The sequence below is a fragment of the Arctopsyche grandis genome, chromosome 13, assembly GCF_051622035.1.
Source record: "Arctopsyche grandis isolate Sample6627 chromosome 13, ASM5162203v2, whole genome shotgun sequence".
NCBI classification, from domain to species: domain Eukaryota; kingdom Metazoa; phylum Arthropoda; class Insecta; order Trichoptera; family Hydropsychidae; genus Arctopsyche; species Arctopsyche grandis.
Window position 1 is genome coordinate 2,814,266 of NC_135367.1, and position 19,305 is coordinate 2,833,570.

Below are 19,305 nucleotides of genomic sequence, written 5' to 3' on the forward strand. Positions count from 1 at the left end.
TGGTCACGAGTCTCTTCACAATTTCAATTCCGAACCGAAATTGAAATTTGAGTTGTCGAAATGAAGTGCATCCCAGACGAAATGCACGACCAATCAAAATCAACAACACGACTGGTACAAATTGAATGCACACAGCGATAGAGAAACATATGTATATGAATAAATATTATATCTCTTGACTGACATTCAAAAGTTTGCCGGTTTTGCTTGACAATAATTGTTTCATACAAAATCAAAACCACCAAAAATCATAATCAATTCCTTAAATTTCATGTAATTTTCAATCATTTACGTGCAGTTTCAGCACACACAAATCTTGCGGTAAGTTTGAATATAGTTGTATGTATCTACACTATTTAATTATTTAAGTTTTATTTAGGACCATTGTGGCATTACAGGAGTCCCTAAAGCGCCACAATGGTCAAAAAATACAGAGAGATGAGAAAAATAAAAATATATACATAGTATATATGTATATATGTACAAACAAAAAATACATTTATACATAATCATAAAACAAACAATAGCACTGTAGTAATAGCAGATAAAGTAAAAATATCAAATAATGAAATACAAAGTAGGGAATGTCTTGCACCTATAGCCAGCACCAATATATAAGAACCAGCCACAAATACAAAACATCCCTGCGAGGCCCAAATCAAAATTCCACTCATACATCACATTCGGTTATGAAAATAACGATGAGCGCAGGCTACCAGCCAAATAGGTTAAAATAATCTCCGATCACTGAGGCAGAAAATATAATATCAGATTCAGGCTCACCAGACACGATTTCATTTAAAATTTGGATAGCTTGGGAATGGCAAGAAGCAAGAAATTGGGAAATAAGATATTGGGAAAGAAGAATTACCTAAACACAATCTGCTTTAGATCGCCGACTTTAGAGAGTCTACAATTAATATTATATATTATGAGCATTTATAAGAATTGTTAAGAGGTTTTTAGTTGTTTTTCCTATTATGCTCTACATTATAACATTAGAATAATATAATACTAGGAAAATTAAATTAAAATTGTAAAATAGAAAATGATCAATAGATCAGTAGCTATTAAAATAGATATATGTAAGATGTATTGTGAACATAATTTAGTAATAATAAAAAGCATTTAAAAATCAAAGAAGAATTACAGAAATTCTTTATTATCCAAGCCTATCCTTAAAAATATTAAGCTTATCAAAAAAAAACAATTTAATTGGGAAGGCTATTCTAAACTGAAACCACTCTGTTTGAAAAGAATATATGTTTAAAACTATCTAAAAAAAAAAACCACGTGCCACATTCACCCTTTTGTGTGATGAATACATATGTATATTGAGGATGCGGTGCATCCGCTCTAAAATCGCCAGACAAATTGAACGACAGATTAACAGACGGCTGCTTTAAATGCAATTCTCGTCTTCTCGAATGCTAGATTGCACATCAGATGACGGGTAACATTTCGATGTGCACAGATGCAATTATTAAAATTGAGTTGGATCTTTCAGGCGAGTTTAATAAGGCAAGATTCGATAAGTTCCGAATCTTGCCTTATTAAACTCAATTTTAATAATTGCATATGTGCACATCGAAAGGTTACTCGTCATCTGATGTGCAATATATCATTCGAGAAAACGAGAATTACGTTTAAAGCTCCCGTTCTGTTAATCTGTCGTTCGTTTGTCTGGCGATTTTAGAGCGGATGCACCAAACCCATATATTGAATGCGAAAGAGATAGATAAAATACGTTATATATGTACTTGTAACGGTCTCGCGATGAAAATTTCCATCTCAAAAAATGAATTAAACAGAATATGTATTTATATATTTCAGATGTGGAATAAATCGTAGGACGTTTCTGTCCGTTTGCGTAACATAAGCCGTGGATTAAAACCAAAGGGTTTCATATAGCAACAGAAGGCTATTATATGTACATAGTATATGCATGAAAATCCTCTATCGTCCGTATTAAATCGTCAAGTGTGCGAAGCCCCGACGGATTAAAACACAACTCATATCTAGTAATATGACCCAACTTGAATGAATATTTTTCGCTTGAAAACGGTTGACAATCTGCGCCGATGCGATGTCAGATGTTATCGCTGAGAATTGCGACCATAATTTATTTGTTGATGTGTGTCAGCCGTATAGACTGGCAATGCAATACGCGTTAGGATAGGTTCAACGTACACACTGTTTACTCGGGCATTAGTGGCCTCGTGCACACCATACACATTCGTACTAGCATGTGCACATTTGTATGTACCTATTTATACACATTAATTCAGTACCGAATGGCGCTTTTTATTGCGAACGTGTGTGGGCGGTGCAATGTGGTTTGCAGCGAGCGATTTGGATTGCTGAAAACTATATATGTACATATATGATACATGTTTTTTTTTTTAATTATTTTTCAGGAACTGGGTCAAAATTAAGCGATCCTAACACTATACTGAAAATTTATTGGAGGGTTCTTAAATCATTATTTTTTATATTTATTTTATTATTTTATTAATTACATACCAGGAAGGCATTACAGGCAACCCCAATGCGCCTTCCTGGCCAATTACAAATATTGCAGCATTTTTTATTCATTATATAAGTCACTGAATTACGAGACACTAAAAAAACTCGCAAATTATTGAGACGTCTATCAAATTGTACACAAACTTATTCATTGCACATTAATCAATCACAAATTATAGGTGACATATTGTAAATAGGAAGGATTTTAGCTAATTTTTACCGGGAACCGTTTCAACAATGAAATCAGAGAAAATTGGCAAACTCTGATAGGAAACGATCAACCTGGATTCACAAATTCAGGTCTGACCAACAGCATACTCTGAAAAATTCATTTTCACTCGAGGCCCGGCCCTGGGATCGAACCCGGCACCTCATGACGCTAAGCAGAAGCTTAACCCTTTGCCCGCGTCACCAAATTTAGCGAACATGCCCTGTACGCGGCTGCTTTTTTGCGGATTTTGTTATCGCGTTTTCGACTATAAATATAGGTTGTAATATTTTTTTGAATTTTACAACCTATATTTATTTTTTTTACTACTGCCATCTATTGAATTTGGTAAAGTATACATTTAGTAATATTTTCAACCAAGTTATACAATTTTAACACAATAGACGGCTTTTATACAGGTTGGAACTTCCAAGACATCTATGCGTGTCTCGCGCGCTGAGGGCATGTTCGCTAGGACATGTATAGTTCGTACGCGGTGGAAAGGTTAACGACCGAGCTATGCTGCTGGCTATATACCAGGAAGGTCTAATTTATTTATTATTTTTTACAATTTCGCCATAGTGACATTACAGATTAGCCCAGGTCGTCAATATGTCTAATTTATTACAAGACATTGAAAACTCATAATTAACGAGACATCTAAATACATAATTATTACATACATACATACAACGGTAGCGTATATATTTAGCACCAAGTGATCAGTGGGTTCGATCCGCTATACTGCTGGTTAGATTTGGGGGATTTGTGACTCCAAATCGATCGTTTCTTATCAGAGTTTTCCAATTTTATCTGATCATGGTTCCTTAAAATTGGCAAAAAATCATCTTTCCTGCTGTCACAAATCTTCTGTATTTATTGTGCGTATAATTTGTAAGATTATGTACATAATCTAAATCCATAGATGTCTCAATGGATTAATTCTATAAGTAATTAATTAATTAATTGTTATTTCGTGTTCTCCAGCTTCTGAAAATACAGTGATTTGTGTAATAATAAAAATGCTGCATTGTTTGTAGTTAATTGTCCAGGAATGCCATGGTTGCCAATTTGTCGGAACCGTCTCAACGATAATCAGATAAATTGGCAAACTCTGATAGGAAACAATCGATTTGGAGTCACAAATCCAAGGTCTGGCCAGCAGAAACCAGTGGGATTAAAACCCGTGACCACTCTGTTCAAAGCATTATATTCTAACCATTAGTCTATTCTGCTGGTTTAAATGAGTGTGGACCGAAATGCAAATGAGTGTGGAACAACTGAAAGTAAATACACATGTATTTATATGGAATGATTTTAAGCAGCTTATAACGTTCAAACTCACTACTCCAAATTATGCAAAATAAATCACTCAAACACGCCTATTTATTATATTATACTAACCTAAAAAGACTTAAATCCCAAAATAACATTCTGTTAGTCGTAGATATTACTAACAAATTAACATACTAATAAACTTGTAAAGGTTTCGGTGATTACAAGATGTCTATACCCTTTAGGCCTTATTACAAATTACCGAAATACAATTTGCATTAAATAGTCAACTAATTACACGATATATTTGTACCATCGTAATGGCGGAGGCTCCATTCACTTATATTGATGACCAAAATGAGCAATATGGCAAAGTATGAAAACGATCGGATAAGAGATAAAAATGACCACTAACACGAAAGCCATTACGCTTAAACATGGCCAATCTAATAGTAAACATTTTATTAAATTTATTTGAATGGTTTCATTTTATTTAAATTTATTTGAATATTCATTTGTTTTTTTATTAAATTAAACGTCACGGATTTTAAGAACCAAGCAAACAAACATACATGCAACGTCTCTTTCGAAATTATATATTAGATTTATACTGTAGCGTGGACGTGTAGAAGGGTTTGTTATGTCAAAATAATGGTGGCCAGTCTGATAAGAACCGATTCAACAGTGAAATCAGATAAGTTGGCATATCGGATTTCACTGTTGGTAACTATAGGAAACGATCGACCTGGAGTCACATATATCTGGCTCAGGGTTCGAACCCGTGACCTTCAGTTATTAGCATTATACGCTAACCACTGAGCTATATTGCTGGACATGTAATATAGCTCAGTGGTTAGCACATAAGTACATGCTAAAAAATATTTATTCGAAAGTTTGCAGAAACAAAGAATTTCTTCGAAAGCAAAATACTCATCGATAATTTCCAATTTGAATCACAACTATATGCATAAAAATGCACCGCAAACGAATTTTCTACGATTAACTGACTAACTGAGATTATTCATAAAATTTGAAATCATATTCATATAGTGGTGAAATATAATAGTTAGTAGGATGTTTTGGTCGATTTGATAAGAAACCGTTTCAACAATGAAATTAGGTAAATTGCCAAACTCCGGTAGGAGTCACAGTTATCCAAGTCTGACCAGCAGAATTACAGATAAGATTCAGAATAAATTATTTTCAATCGAGGTGAACCCAGAGCTTGAACCTTTCGGTAGTTAGCATCAATGCAACTACAGAGATATACTGCTGTCACAATATATACAAACATATATGTATGTATGTATGAGATCTAAAACGAACATTTATAAAAATTGTAACTGCGTATGTAGTTGTATGCATAGACTGTAGATGAAAATATACAGCACATTCAAAAATATTTTACAAGAACCGCCACTTTTAATACGGTCTTAATTCAATCACTACAGAGGTAGAAAGTGATAGAGAGCATTTAAAGAAAATTTCGAATCAACTAGAAATAAAAAGCAAGACGTTAGTAGATTGACCCAGAAGGCCTTGAAGAGATCGATGCGTGAAACTTAGTAAATAAGTACTTGATTTTTTAAAAACAAATTGAAAGTTTGATTGAGAAGTTGAACTAGATGAGTTAAACGATAAAATTAAAGAACTTGTTAAAAGGGATGTAATTAATACAAATTAATAAGCAGTTTTTATCCTTCTTTTAACACTACATAACGCGAAAAAGGTTTCAAAACTCAGAATTGATTAGACATCTATGTATTTTGATTTCTCACACGTCATTGAGCGTATCATAGCAAAAGGTTAAACACAGGCCCAAAATGTCGACGAAATACACACAAACACACAGTTCGTTTATCGAGTTTATCGCACTCACAACACAAACCGGAAAACGTAAGAGTAATTGACATTAGGTTTTATGTGTCCGATAACCCCACCGAAAACACTCCAAGTCCAAATTTCATGCGTGAAAGCGATAACGGGTACGATACGGGGTCTCGCCTCTGATTTGGACCCCTTCGTACAAAAATTCAGACGCAATAACCCAAGGCTTACTACACTGCCGGCTATTTACAAGTATTGAGTTTCCTTTTCATAAGGCCATTACTGGTTATTGATATTGATCCTAAAAGGACAAAACCTTCGAGCCACCCACGTCATCTTGGAGCTCGGATGGTTCGACCCTAATCGTAGGCGATATGGACTCTCTCTCCACACGTTGCTGTATCCACAAAATGAAGGATTATCCGTTGTGTCTGTATTGACACAGCGCCCACTAACTACACTATCCAGTCGTAACTTTGCTGTAGTGAAGGCTTTCAACTCGATTGTTGTGTGGAGACAGTGTTTACGGTTCACAAATAAGTGTTATCGCGTGCATGTTAAATGCACGAAGGTCTGGCGGCTGCTGCTACGCCTGTTTACCAGACCCAGATAAAACGTTCTGATAGTCGAAGACCGTTGAGGACAAACACAGGTATTATTTATTTATTTCAACTTATACACGCGGTGATGAGAGGTATGAGATCCGATCTAGGCAGAAGAGTAAGGACCAAACCAAACAGAAGCAACAAAAGCACTATACATTTGTATGTATGCGTCTCTGGTTGAAGTTTGAAGCTACATATGTACATAGATGCATCGTATCATCAAATAAACTATAAAGCATACTCAATTTCAAATCCAGCTGTTTCATCATGACTAGCATTTCAATAGTTTAGAATGAATGAATCTTCTCTCAAATTATCTACCATTCTTTCATCCAATACGTTTCACACATTTTCTTCGGATAATTCGTCATTTTTCTGCTGCATAAAATACAATTCCAACTACTCCCTTTGTCAATCCGCTATCAATTCATTTTATTTCGTTCCAAATCATTTTGATTGGTTAGATCAATTTAGATCAACAGATCAACAGCTATAAGAATTGTTGTAGGACTAAAAACCAGAATCGATTACTGCAGTATAAGTCTACAAGCAATAATATAAGCAATTTTCTATATTTACTATTTGATACCGAATGACAGCATGTTCACTTTGAAGTTTATCACTATGAAGATAAAAGAGATATTTGTTGCATAAAAGTCGTTCGGTGTATACTGTGCTTTTAAACAACAATGTTGGAACAATTTGAAGGCAGTCGTCAATTAAGGCGAAGGTCCATTAAATGGGTAGATTAATAGTTTAATCATCTCACTAGTCGATGGATGCATCAACGTAATAATGGTTTATGATGTCAGCACGTTAAAACATTGTGCTCAAATAAGCGGCTTTAATTAAGTTTTACAATATGTACGACTACCGTACGTTTCCAGCAGCTATATAGCATCATTAATGACAAGTTCTTTTTTTTAACAAGCAGCTGCGTACATACATACATACATACATACCAGATTCTGAAATACTCGAATAAAAATAATCAAAGTGTGACGCAAAATGAGTATGTCAACGACTGTTGCATAATAATCAAGTTCGTTCGTGGCCAGTAAACCCAGCGACCTTGGCTCTGGTAGATATCAACGAACAAATGGCAATTGCTAGACACCACAAACCACTACTGCCGACAAACGACCAGATGGTACACAATTCTAAAATCATTGTAAGTTTTTTTTTTATTTTAGAAAGTGATTGTAGTTTTTTTTTTTGGACGATCCAACGAATGGAACGAGAAAGTGTGTCAGCGCTGACGTCCGACAGTGATGATGATGATGGCGAACGACCAATCTTTCGAAAAAATATGTATTACACACTAAATATAGATAATAAAACAGCAAGGACAGCTCAAATGTTCCACTAAACTCAAGCATTTAAATTAAATTATATCATATTATATAAGCCGGCTATGTCCGGCTATGTTACTCGGGCTGAAAAAAAAGCTTCCAATAGTTTCCAAGCCAGCTTAATATCTACGTAAGTTAGGGTATCGTAATATACTAAGTTGAAAACTATGGATTTGCACAGCGGACGAACAAATATGTATACATACAAAGAAATATTTATACTGAATTTCATTGATATGTATACAACAAAAGAATTGTAAGTAGTTTTTTTTTCATATTATATACATACATAAGTACATGGCGACCTTTCTAGATGGTTTACCTTACGTATCGATCGGTCAAAGGTTGAAGTGCTAAACGGATTCAAATCTCATTGGACAAAAGTACTTCCGGTGTTCTGCAAGGCTCCCTTTTGGGACCTTTATTATTTAATATTTTTATCGTTGATTTTTAATATTTTCTTTTAATTCTAGCATTGTGTTATTTGCAGACGATATGAACATATAAAGAAAATGTAACTATGATGATTCTTTGGGTATGATTTTGATAAATTTGATGATCAAAAGTGAATATGTAAGTGCTTCATATTTCATACTCTGTACTTTACATTTAATCCTATCTGTAAATTTCAAGCCTGTTCAATTCATGTCAACCTGTCCCCTTTTTTATTCCAGTTCAAGAGCTTTCACGATACAATTCCAAAGTTGAATAATAAAAAAGGCACCCTACGGTTTTAAAGGACACGATGTAAGGTTGTCTGGGTACTTTCGATGGGTAGGTATGATCGAGGACAACACTACTAGTTAGCCGAGTTTCAAGCTATCGGACAGGTTCGATACGAAGTTGTGTCAACTGAATAGACAGCTATAGAAATATCGGTTAGTTTGCTAGTTAGCAGAAGTTCAGATGAAAACAATATTTGGCATACATATGTATTTACATAAAAGAAGATGTATCTATTAGATGGTTATTATAGATAGTACATATATAATTTGATAGGTCTAGGTTGGATGATACAAACATCGACTGGTCCCACCAAAGTTGACCTCGTTACGCGGCCGCTGTTACTTTCGAATCGGGAGGGGCTCACTTGCTGTACCACGCGCCCCACTTTTACAATCGCTGCGCCTCCAAATAACACACACGAAATGAAATACGTTGTGTGAAAATCGATTCGGACGTGATCTTCCGGAACAAATGGGATGTTTTTCGTTTGGAGCCATCATATGAAGGTAAACTTTTTTACTGCATTAGACGCTCGAAAAGATAAAATCTTTATTGCCTTAAAAAACTTAGACTGTGATCATGAAGACACATAAATTGAAAGTGGTGGATAGGATTTAGTTTTCAAGCCCAAAAAAGTGCAGTTTTACATGATTAAGTTGGCACGATTGGGTCGAGTTTATGTTGGTAAGCTGCATAACGCCACGACCAAACGACAGTTCGTTTCGGAGAACTTTTATTGTAAACTTTAATAAATACAAATGACTAGTGGCTTTATCCGGCTTTACTCGGTATTTGTAATATAAATTTTTATTAAATTTATCTGAATCAAAGAAAAATAATACTCAACGATATCGATATCGTCGTCATAGAAACTTGGATTTGTTTTCGATGCTCCCACCCAAACCTTCTCTCGAAATTATATTTTAGATAAAAAATATTTTACAACATTAATAGCACAAAGATGATGGAAATCTATACATATATGTACATATATAATCTATATATAATTCTTAATATATATAATATATATTACATATATTAAGTAACTATTACTAGTAAAAAAAGGTTAATAATAACCTACCCCTATCCACGGAAATCACAGTCGGAGAGCAAGGATACAAACGAAGATCACAGTTTCCCGCTGTCAAGCAACAAATCACTTAAGACTGTAATCTCCGTGTCCCGCAAATTATTTATTTAGTTTTTACAATTTCGACATAGTGACATTACAGATTAGCTCCAAGTCGTCACTATGGCTAATTTATAACAATACATTGAAAACTTATAATTAACGAGACATCTAAATTACATACATACACATGTACATCTATGGTCAGATATTACAAACATCGTATAAATACGATTAATAATATTTTTCATGTAACAATACGAATTTTTACAATCGATAAACAACTACAGAGACATTTATAGTGATAAATCTGAGATATAACAATAACTCAAGGTTTGCAACAGAAAATTGGGAAGGAAAAGCCAATTTTACAGGAACCGTTTCAATGAAAATCAGAATAATTGGCAAATTCTGATAAGAAACGATCGACTTCGACAAACCAAGTTCTGGCCAACAACGAGACTTAGTGAGAATCCAACCTGTGACATCGAACACGAAATAATTCAATACTCACCACTAGACCACGCAACTGATTAATTATTATGTGTTAAGCGGAACTTTTCGAAACAAACACAAGATTGCGCGATATGCGTTTACGTTACGTCACGTTGCGTGTCATAACGCACTTCCTGTATGATTTTGCTTTACCGAAACTATGTATATGTAGAAGTTTACACTGTAAAAACCGATATGACAGAATTTAACCGATCTATCAATTAATATTTCCGTGAGAAAAATGAAAATATGCACATATGAATAAGGCTGATGACAAACAGTCGACACACAACATATCAATCTGGATAGCGATCGATCTAAATACTATGTATAAAGCGATCCATCCTCTTTGTATAATGACAACGTATAATTTAAATGGATGACATTTTATGAGGCGTGCAACGAGCTGACTGCAGCAGCCGCAACAGCAAGCAAACGGACGACGTGCAACGTTGAATTGCATTCCATTACCCGGTCGGACGATTTAAATAATTCAATGTCATCCGTCTTTCAAGACGATTGTTACCATACGGTCATCTCACAAGTACACACATATGGAATATGCAGAATATACCTAGTATGTACATATATATGTATGTAAAAGATAGAGTTACCATACATCCTTTTTTCGAAATACATAAATTGAAATCAAATTACATTTGACAAAATAATTTATCTAGACACATGTACATCGAAACACATTTTGGATCTTTGACCCACCAATTCCAGATTAACATATAAACATGTCGTAAACGAATTGTGGAAACATACATAAATGACCTTGATTTATCATTCACATCTATGCCATAGCACACGAAAATCATTGCCAGTTCATTTTTTTCTAAAAACAAAAAAAAACTTTTGGTACAAAATAAAATTAATATGTAATCAATAAAGCCGATTGGCTCGTTTTACAAGCCGCTAAAACAAACAAAACTTTTTTTTTGTTTTTTTTTTACTAAATGAATCTTAGTTTTTTTTCTGTTTCTATGAATTGAAGTTTGTTTTAATTATATATAAGATACCTATTAGGACAATCCCAAATAACAATACTCATTCCCGGTATTACAAAACGGTTCCCGGAAAGATGCACTAAATTGCACTGTAGCTCTAGTAGCTCAGTTTCGAGGAGTCATAATTTTCAAAGGCGCTCAAAAAGAACTTACACAATATAATTCCACAAAAAAAGGTTAGCACCCTCCGATAACATACAAATACCCCTTGACGCTTTTTTGTGGAATTCTATTGCGTTAGTTCTCCTTGACCATCTTTGAAAGTTTGGTTGTCTCGAGAGTGCAACTATTTCTAGTGCTTTTTTCCGGTCACCACTCGTAACATTGACAAACGAAAAAAAGTTTTTCTATGAATTCAAAAATATGAAAAGAATTTCGCCCTAATGAGTATCCGCACTCTAGTTTTAATTTTATATACAAATGTATGTTTATATATTTTTATTATTAAAATCTAAACACACACGATACACCGGTTCATACATAGGGTTCAATAATCCATTTAAATATTCCGTGCACCATGTGCGCTTTGTCTAAAACCTACCCTAATATTAACGACATTTGCTGTCCTATTTTCTAACGACCAAAATATGGTAACTCCACTGCATACATACATACATATAATATAAGGAGAGATTAAGCTTACCTTCGTCGTGGTGGCCAGCGGTGTCGGTCAGTGTTCCGCACACGGCAACCTGGAACAAACAAGAGCAAAATATATAAGTATAAATATAAAATAAATAAAAATTAACATCTCAGATACGAGGAGAGATATCCACGCGGCGACTGAGACTTTATTTAAATTGCATATGAGCGTGGGGGTAGGCTCAAGGCAAACGTACACATTCATACACGATGCATATAATATGAACCGATGCGATGCAATTTTGCGACGAACACTGGCGCCCGAACTGATTTATCGGTGCCAATTTAGCAACTTTGAATCATAAACACACACACACACTAGCTATCTCGCAAAACAGATTTATTGATGCGTCAAATTTGCGTTGCCATATACGTCAACTGTTGTCTAAGGTTAATGGACTATCGATAAATATTCAGCTGACTATAATTATAGATTTATACAAAGACTTATTATAGGTCAGGAACTAATATAGGTTAAGCGGAGGAAGAACGGACTGCCGTACATAAATCATCGTCATACAAGGTGCTTAGAAACAAATAAATCCACTTTTTCACAATTTCAAGTCAACCTGCAACCTGCTAAAGGGAGCCGCCATTATAATTGGTTTTCGAGGATTATCTCCAAGCTTAAGTGCTGTCGGCTAATAATGGAGACCCCCGAATGGACTTAGTGGACGGTAACGGCAGCCAGCCACTTCCGACAGCGCGAAAGCGTGGGACTGCATGCCGAGATCGTGGGACTGCATATCTAGTACGTGGCTATAACAATAGGTAAACAAACGCGTCGAGGAAGACGCAGTGAGCGACCTGCCCTTTATAAGTATGTAGGTACTTAGGCCATACGAAGGCATTCTGGACGGAGCACTGACAGTGCGTGGATCTCCTTAATCACCCAATAAATGCTGTAAAGCGACTTTGGCCTTTTATTTGGATCCTCCACCCACCCCTACGCAACAATATCAACCGTATACTTAGCGCAAGCCATGATCCATAGTAATAAAGTGATGCGTATTTTGACGGTAATAATGTAATAATGGAAGTAGATTCAATTATGAAAATAGTGATGAGCGCAGGCTACCAGACAAAAAGGTTAAGATAATCTACAATCACTGAGGTGGAAAATATCACATACAGGCTCAGCAGTGACGATTTCATTAAGTTGGATAGCTCCGATCAAGAACAAGGTACAACCATCAAATGATGATGTCTACCACGCACATAATTATTAGGGACATAAAGTACCAACTGTTCTAGCAACGACGGGCATGACATATATTACCACGTAGAGGCTGGAGAACATAACGAATTAATGAGAAGTTTCTCCTAAGTTCAAAGGAAATATACCCAAGCATGCCCAAAAGGAAAGGAGTAGGGTAGAGATATGGGTAATATCTATAATCTTTCCTATATAGGAAACGAAGAAATGCTTTTTGCACTTTCTCAATCATCATAGAGTAATTTGCTTCATGCGGATTTCACACAATAGCATTAAACTTTAGCTTGCTTCTCGCAATTGAGTTGAAAAGGCAGCGAGAAGACAAAGGGTTGGTAAATAGGTAACCTAGCATATCTCAAAACAAATCCTGATGGTTCTTGAAAGGTCTACTACCGACTAGTTTGTCGCTACGATAAATTACCCGCTCATATTACCACTATTAACCCCTTGAATACTAAACTTTCCGAGCTCCAAATAATACAAAATAAATCCCTAAAAATAATTTATAACACACCCGTATATACTAACTTGAATAAACTGCATGCCATAAATAATATTCCGTTAGTCACAGACATTACTAACAAACTAACCAGTAGACTCTATGACAGAATCACTAATAACCATACTAACACACTTATGAAGAGTGATTACTAGAGGTAGGATAGTCACAGTGCTATCCATTGTTCCATTGTTGTAAATCCTTTGTAAAAAAAGGTTCGGCAAACCTTTAACAATGCATTTACAACCTTCAAACAATACGCGGCACCTTCTGGGTCCGGTGACTAGTGATTACAACAAAATGTCTATACCCTTCAGGTGTAAACACAGATTACCTAAATCTGCTCTAGATCGTCAACTTTAGAGAGTATTTAATTAATATTATGTATAACATGTATAATATTATGTATAACACAATGAGCATTTATAAGAATTGTAAATAGGTTTTTAAGCTTTTTTTCTTATTATGCTGTACATTAACATTAGAATAATATAATACTACAATCACTAACAAAATTAAATTAAAATTTTAAAATAGAAAATGATCAGTAGCTATTGAAATAGATATAAGATGTATTGTGAACATAATTTAGTAATAATAAAGAGCATTTAAAAATCATTGTCTTACAGTATTTTCTGAACATTCAAGCTTTAGTACACAATTCAGGAACAGTTTTGATTGCGTAAGTTGTCTTTTACAATCCTTAGTGGTTTTCATACAGATATATATTGCTTTCTGACATATCTTTCTAGTTTTGTTCTACGATAAGGGGTATGTTTTAATGAGGACACGTTTATCAAGGATTTCGTTCCGAATTGCAAATCATCCATATTCAATTATTTATCCAATAATTTAGCTATTTTCTACGTGCTGGGACATTTCATAATATAGATAAGCTCGTTGTTGGGCCAAGCAAGTGCTGGTCACGTTCACCGGTCGCGGCCACAAGGACACGTTTCGAGTTCCCACGGAAAATCGTCTTATCCAGCGTGTCTCTAACTACAAAACAAAACAAAAAAGAGAATGATTGTTTTCGATATCCGTCTCTTGACCTTTTCCTCGAGGATTTGTGTCTCTTTCGGATGTGTCGTCGCTAACGAGGACTAATCGCGACATTAAAACTTGTGCGATTACAGTACTTATTCTGCGTTTGCAGCCTTGGTTTTATCTGCGGAAAGTTTTGCTCCCACAACAACGGCCGCGTGCGCGAAAATTAATGTCCCATGCTTCCTGCGAAAATCGTTTTGTTTTTCCGCGTTTGCGTAATGGAAACGTCCTAAAAATAACGACTGATTTATACAGTTTTCTCACCCGTTCCACTATCAGTGCTAAACGATCGCCGGGCTATTTAAATCCAACGCTAATTACTTAATTATAATAAGTTGAATTAGCTACCCGTCTCTAGACAATGCTCTAATGTATTCATCGTGACTTCCCGAAACGATGTGTTTCTGATTAGGTAAAATCAATTTTTTGTTTCATAATGACAATTCTGCAATTGGCCAATTCTGCATCAATACTTTAACATGATGTTCGAGTAATTTTTTTTCACTTTTAAAAGCTTTTTACTATTCAAAATTCATCTTAGGTGTATTTTGATACAGTGATTTTTATCTATTTTACACATTATTTTTATAAGCTTTTTTTGTGAGTTGATTTTAAAGCACTTCCACTATCCCAATCACTTTGATATTTTACTGACATATGTATGTGGTTTAGGTTTAGATGATTGGGTTTACTGATTAGCTCTCGTTTTAACGAGAGATATATATCATGAAGGCTTGACAGGAAGACCCGAATGCGCCTTCCTGGACAATTAATTACAAAAAATGCAGCATTTTATTATTCCATAAATCACTGTATTTCCAGAAGCTGAAGAGCACGAAATAGCAATTAATTAATTAATTACAGAATTATTCCATTGAGACGTCTATGGATTTAGATTTTGAACATAATTTTTACAAATTATACACACAATAAATACAGAAGATTTGTGAAATCAGGAAAGATGATTTTTTTGGCAATTTTGAGGAACCGTTTCAACAATGATGAGATAAAATTGGCAAACTCTGATAAGAAACGATCGATTTGGAATCACAAATACCCCGAAATCTAACCAGCAGTATGGCGGGTCGAGCCCACTGATCACTTGGTGCTAAACATACACGCTACCATTAAGCCATACTGCTGGCTTAATGGTAGCGTTTATATGATAAAGGGGACCGCACCACCTTGTACAAAGAAGATATAAGTAAAATACACAGTAGAATGATAAATTATTCGACTGCAATGGGTATCGATCGGTGGACAGAGCTGGTCGCGAAGCAAAAACGTCTGCAACCGGTCGTCAAAACAAACCTGATCGTGACACGCGAATGTTGAACAAGTTGGCCACAGAGGAGCACCGGGTCAAACCGCGAATGTACACCCACCCACTCTACATAGATTCGACTTTTGCCACACTTTTTTTCAACAAATAACCCACAGGTACGACAACAATGCTCCAGTGGAGCATTTCGATTCCGAGGTCGGTCGCCACATGAACACGACGAGTGCAAGGCGAGCGATTATCGATGCGCAAAAGTGGACGATCGGTAGGTTGCGCGTGAAGCATTTCAAACATCGAAGGCCGATCGCTCGAGAAAGAGGAGGTACAAGAGTAGGTAGGAGGCGTAGAACAGCAAGGCCTTGTGCAAAATCTTGACGGCAAAAAGCCTCTTTTGTGGCGTGAAAAATGTGTATGTTCGCCGTATACTATATACATTATAATATACCCACTAGTCGGATGAACGACCTCACCTCGAGGCCGCAATCGTAAAATCGAACAACCACTTCAGCAGACAACGCAGAATTGGAATTTGCAAATGAAATGCAGGGCTTATAATATACTAGTTTCAACAGAAACGCACTACGGCTAACGATTAAGAGGGCTGTAAACCTGAAACCTTAATTTTGTTACCGTTCCTTTCTTCGATATATATATTGAGTGTACGTATATATTGAGTGAATGCGACAATATATATCAATATATATATTGAGTGAATGCGACAGTTGCGCTTCGACCAGATAAAACGTATTTTAAATTGACAGAATCGAGGTTTCGTATTTTACTATTTTCTCCTCCAAAACTGGACCAATTTTAAAAAAAATTCATCATCGGTATAAGAAAGATACTTTCTGTGCATCTATCGGCGTTTTTTTTTTAAATCGTCCGTTAAATAAGCACTCTGGACTCGTTTCGTGGGTGTAAAAAAGAGGCGATTTTATAGATGTTTGGCGGCTGCTAGCTCATATAAAAAATAATTAATCAAAAAAATAAAACGATAGATGCACCTCAATGGTGGATATCCATAGCATATTAAAAAATAATTTCTCTAGTGCCATAATTGAGGAAGGGACAAGGCGCTGCTGTCCAGCCCTCTTAAGACTGGAAAGTACTGGGCTCGAACTCCTCAACAACTCTTGGCAAGACTATTTTTTTAAATTTTACACCAGGAAGCCTACCAAATAATCGAGTATATTCGAATATTGAATATCGCATAGTTGCTTTAAATTATTTAGATTAAGTTTTAGAAAGGTAAAGATATTATTAAATTTTAAAAGAACCTTAATCTGGAACTTCGGATAGAATCAAATGTGTTGTAGATTGAAAATAAAAGTATTCGAATGCACAGATTTGAGATCACTACAGGTAACCCCAATGCGCCTTCCTGGCCAAAAATATTGGACATTTGATACAAATATTATTAGTATTACACAAAGTACATAAAAATGTACATATCAATTTACATCCACGGAGACATTTATGGTCAAATTTGAATCGTCTTTATCGATCACATGTCGATACAAGGATATCACCGAAGACACTTCAGGGGGTGATTTTTGGGACAGGTACCACTGTGTGTCTACGCCCTAACTATGTACATATCCAAACCGCAGGCATGTGTATTGCTTGCAATAATCGACAAATTCAGATTAGTCGAATTCGCGAGAGACAGGAGGGGATGCTGATTTCATTGGATCTGTCACAAAAATCAGGTTCGATAAATTGTAAAACTTAAACAGGAGACGGTCGATCTGGATTTAATAACCACCCAAATCTTGCCAGCAATTTGAATCAGAATTTGAATCTACAACGTAAACAGTGAATATTTTGACTTATGACTCTCCGAAAGTGGTTAGAACCAAACGAAAAGAGTCGATAATTGAGAAGAATCATCAAAGCTTAAAAACATCAAACTTCATTTAAGTGTTACGTATTTCCTTCAATAAAGAGCACACACTTTTCAGAGGACTATTATTATTTAACTTTAACGTTAAAAAAGTTGTAACTGCGTATTTTACGAGTATATTCTACGGCATATTCCACAAGAATATTTTGAGCTGACTTTATTACATTTTCTATTATGTAGAATGGTATTCTCTTTGATATTTTATAGTAATTTATGGTAAGTGTATATTAAATGTTTTATGCCTATTATACATTCCTAAAATAAAATAATTAAACTGTGACTTTCATTTAAAGTTGTCCTTAATTAAAACAATGAATATTCGGATGCTCTTTCAATAGACATCTTACTATTAATAAATTATTTTATTTTATTTCAATCGAACATGTGTACTCGCCTTTAGAGATCGCTCCAAAGCGACAAGTGTACTAATACAGATACAAAACAATAATACAAGCAATGCGAATTCATACAAACATCATCCACAGTGAACGTGACATCTATGGATAATTTTTGTAACATTTTATTATAGGAATTAGCGAACCTCAAGATGCTGAATCACTTGAGATTTGCAAGAGAGATTGAAAAGAATATACCAATTTTACATGAACCGTTTCAATGAAAATCAGAAAAATTGGCAAACTCTGATATGAAACCTGGAGTCACAAAGTCTCCAGTCTGGTCAACAACTACTAGTGAGAATCGAACTGCTCGAAAGCATAATATACTAACCACTAGTCGACGCTGCTCGTTAAATGGCAATAAACTCGACAATTGGCACTGTAAATTTAAACCGACTTTAAGATGCCATTATTCAAAAGTGGCACCACATTCACAGCAGTAAACATTTATAGACCTATTGAAGCAGATAAATGGTATAATAATAGAAGTGGCTTTAGACGTCATGTTATTGTCAAGTGAGGAATGTCCACAGACATTTTAAAATAATTTTGGCGTCAATAGTATTTGATGCTTGGTGCTCGACGGATGTATTTCCGATAAAAACTTCTCTGTTTGTTTATATTACTCGCAAGATGGGCAAGTGCATTGTTAAAAATTGCACGATTCAAAAACATACAATAAACAACATGGGATACATTTTTATAAGTAAATTGATCATTTAAATAACATATTATTCAATAAACATCGTAGTTTGACAGTTTTTAAAAGTGTCATGGCGATCGCCCGCAATCTACATAAAGTTTCAGGGATGGCACCAGAGAAATAAAATTTAAATAAATTTAAAAACATTTCTCTTGGTGGCGCCGAATACTCAATCATATTAATAACCAGTTATTTAAGTTTAATTAATATAAACATCATTCATTTTATATTATACATATTTTTGTTGAAACTATACATTACACGTTAATTTAAGAGTTCCCAAGGACAGACAAATACAAAAAAGTGGATACAAATAATCCGCCAACTGAGAAAAGAAACGGATTGGCCCACACCAACACCCAACACCACCATATACTTACAAATTGTAAATAAATCTACATATGTATATCAAAATAAAACTTTAATTTCTGTTGTGAATATGTGATGACCCTGATTATA

The 19,305-nt window shown here is 35.0% G+C and overlaps 1 protein-coding gene across 1 annotated transcript in view; it reads right to left on the reverse strand.

Moving 5' to 3' along the window:
- LOC143921505 (uncharacterized) overlaps nt 1-19,305 on the reverse strand; it is a 233,634-nt gene that overhangs the window by 62,810 nt on the left and 151,519 nt on the right. The window contains exon 3 of the mRNA XM_077444834.1: nt 11,800-11,848. The gene's annotated coding sequence lies outside the window, so the exon portion shown is untranslated. The remainder of the gene's footprint in view (nt 1-11,799; nt 11,849-19,305) is intronic.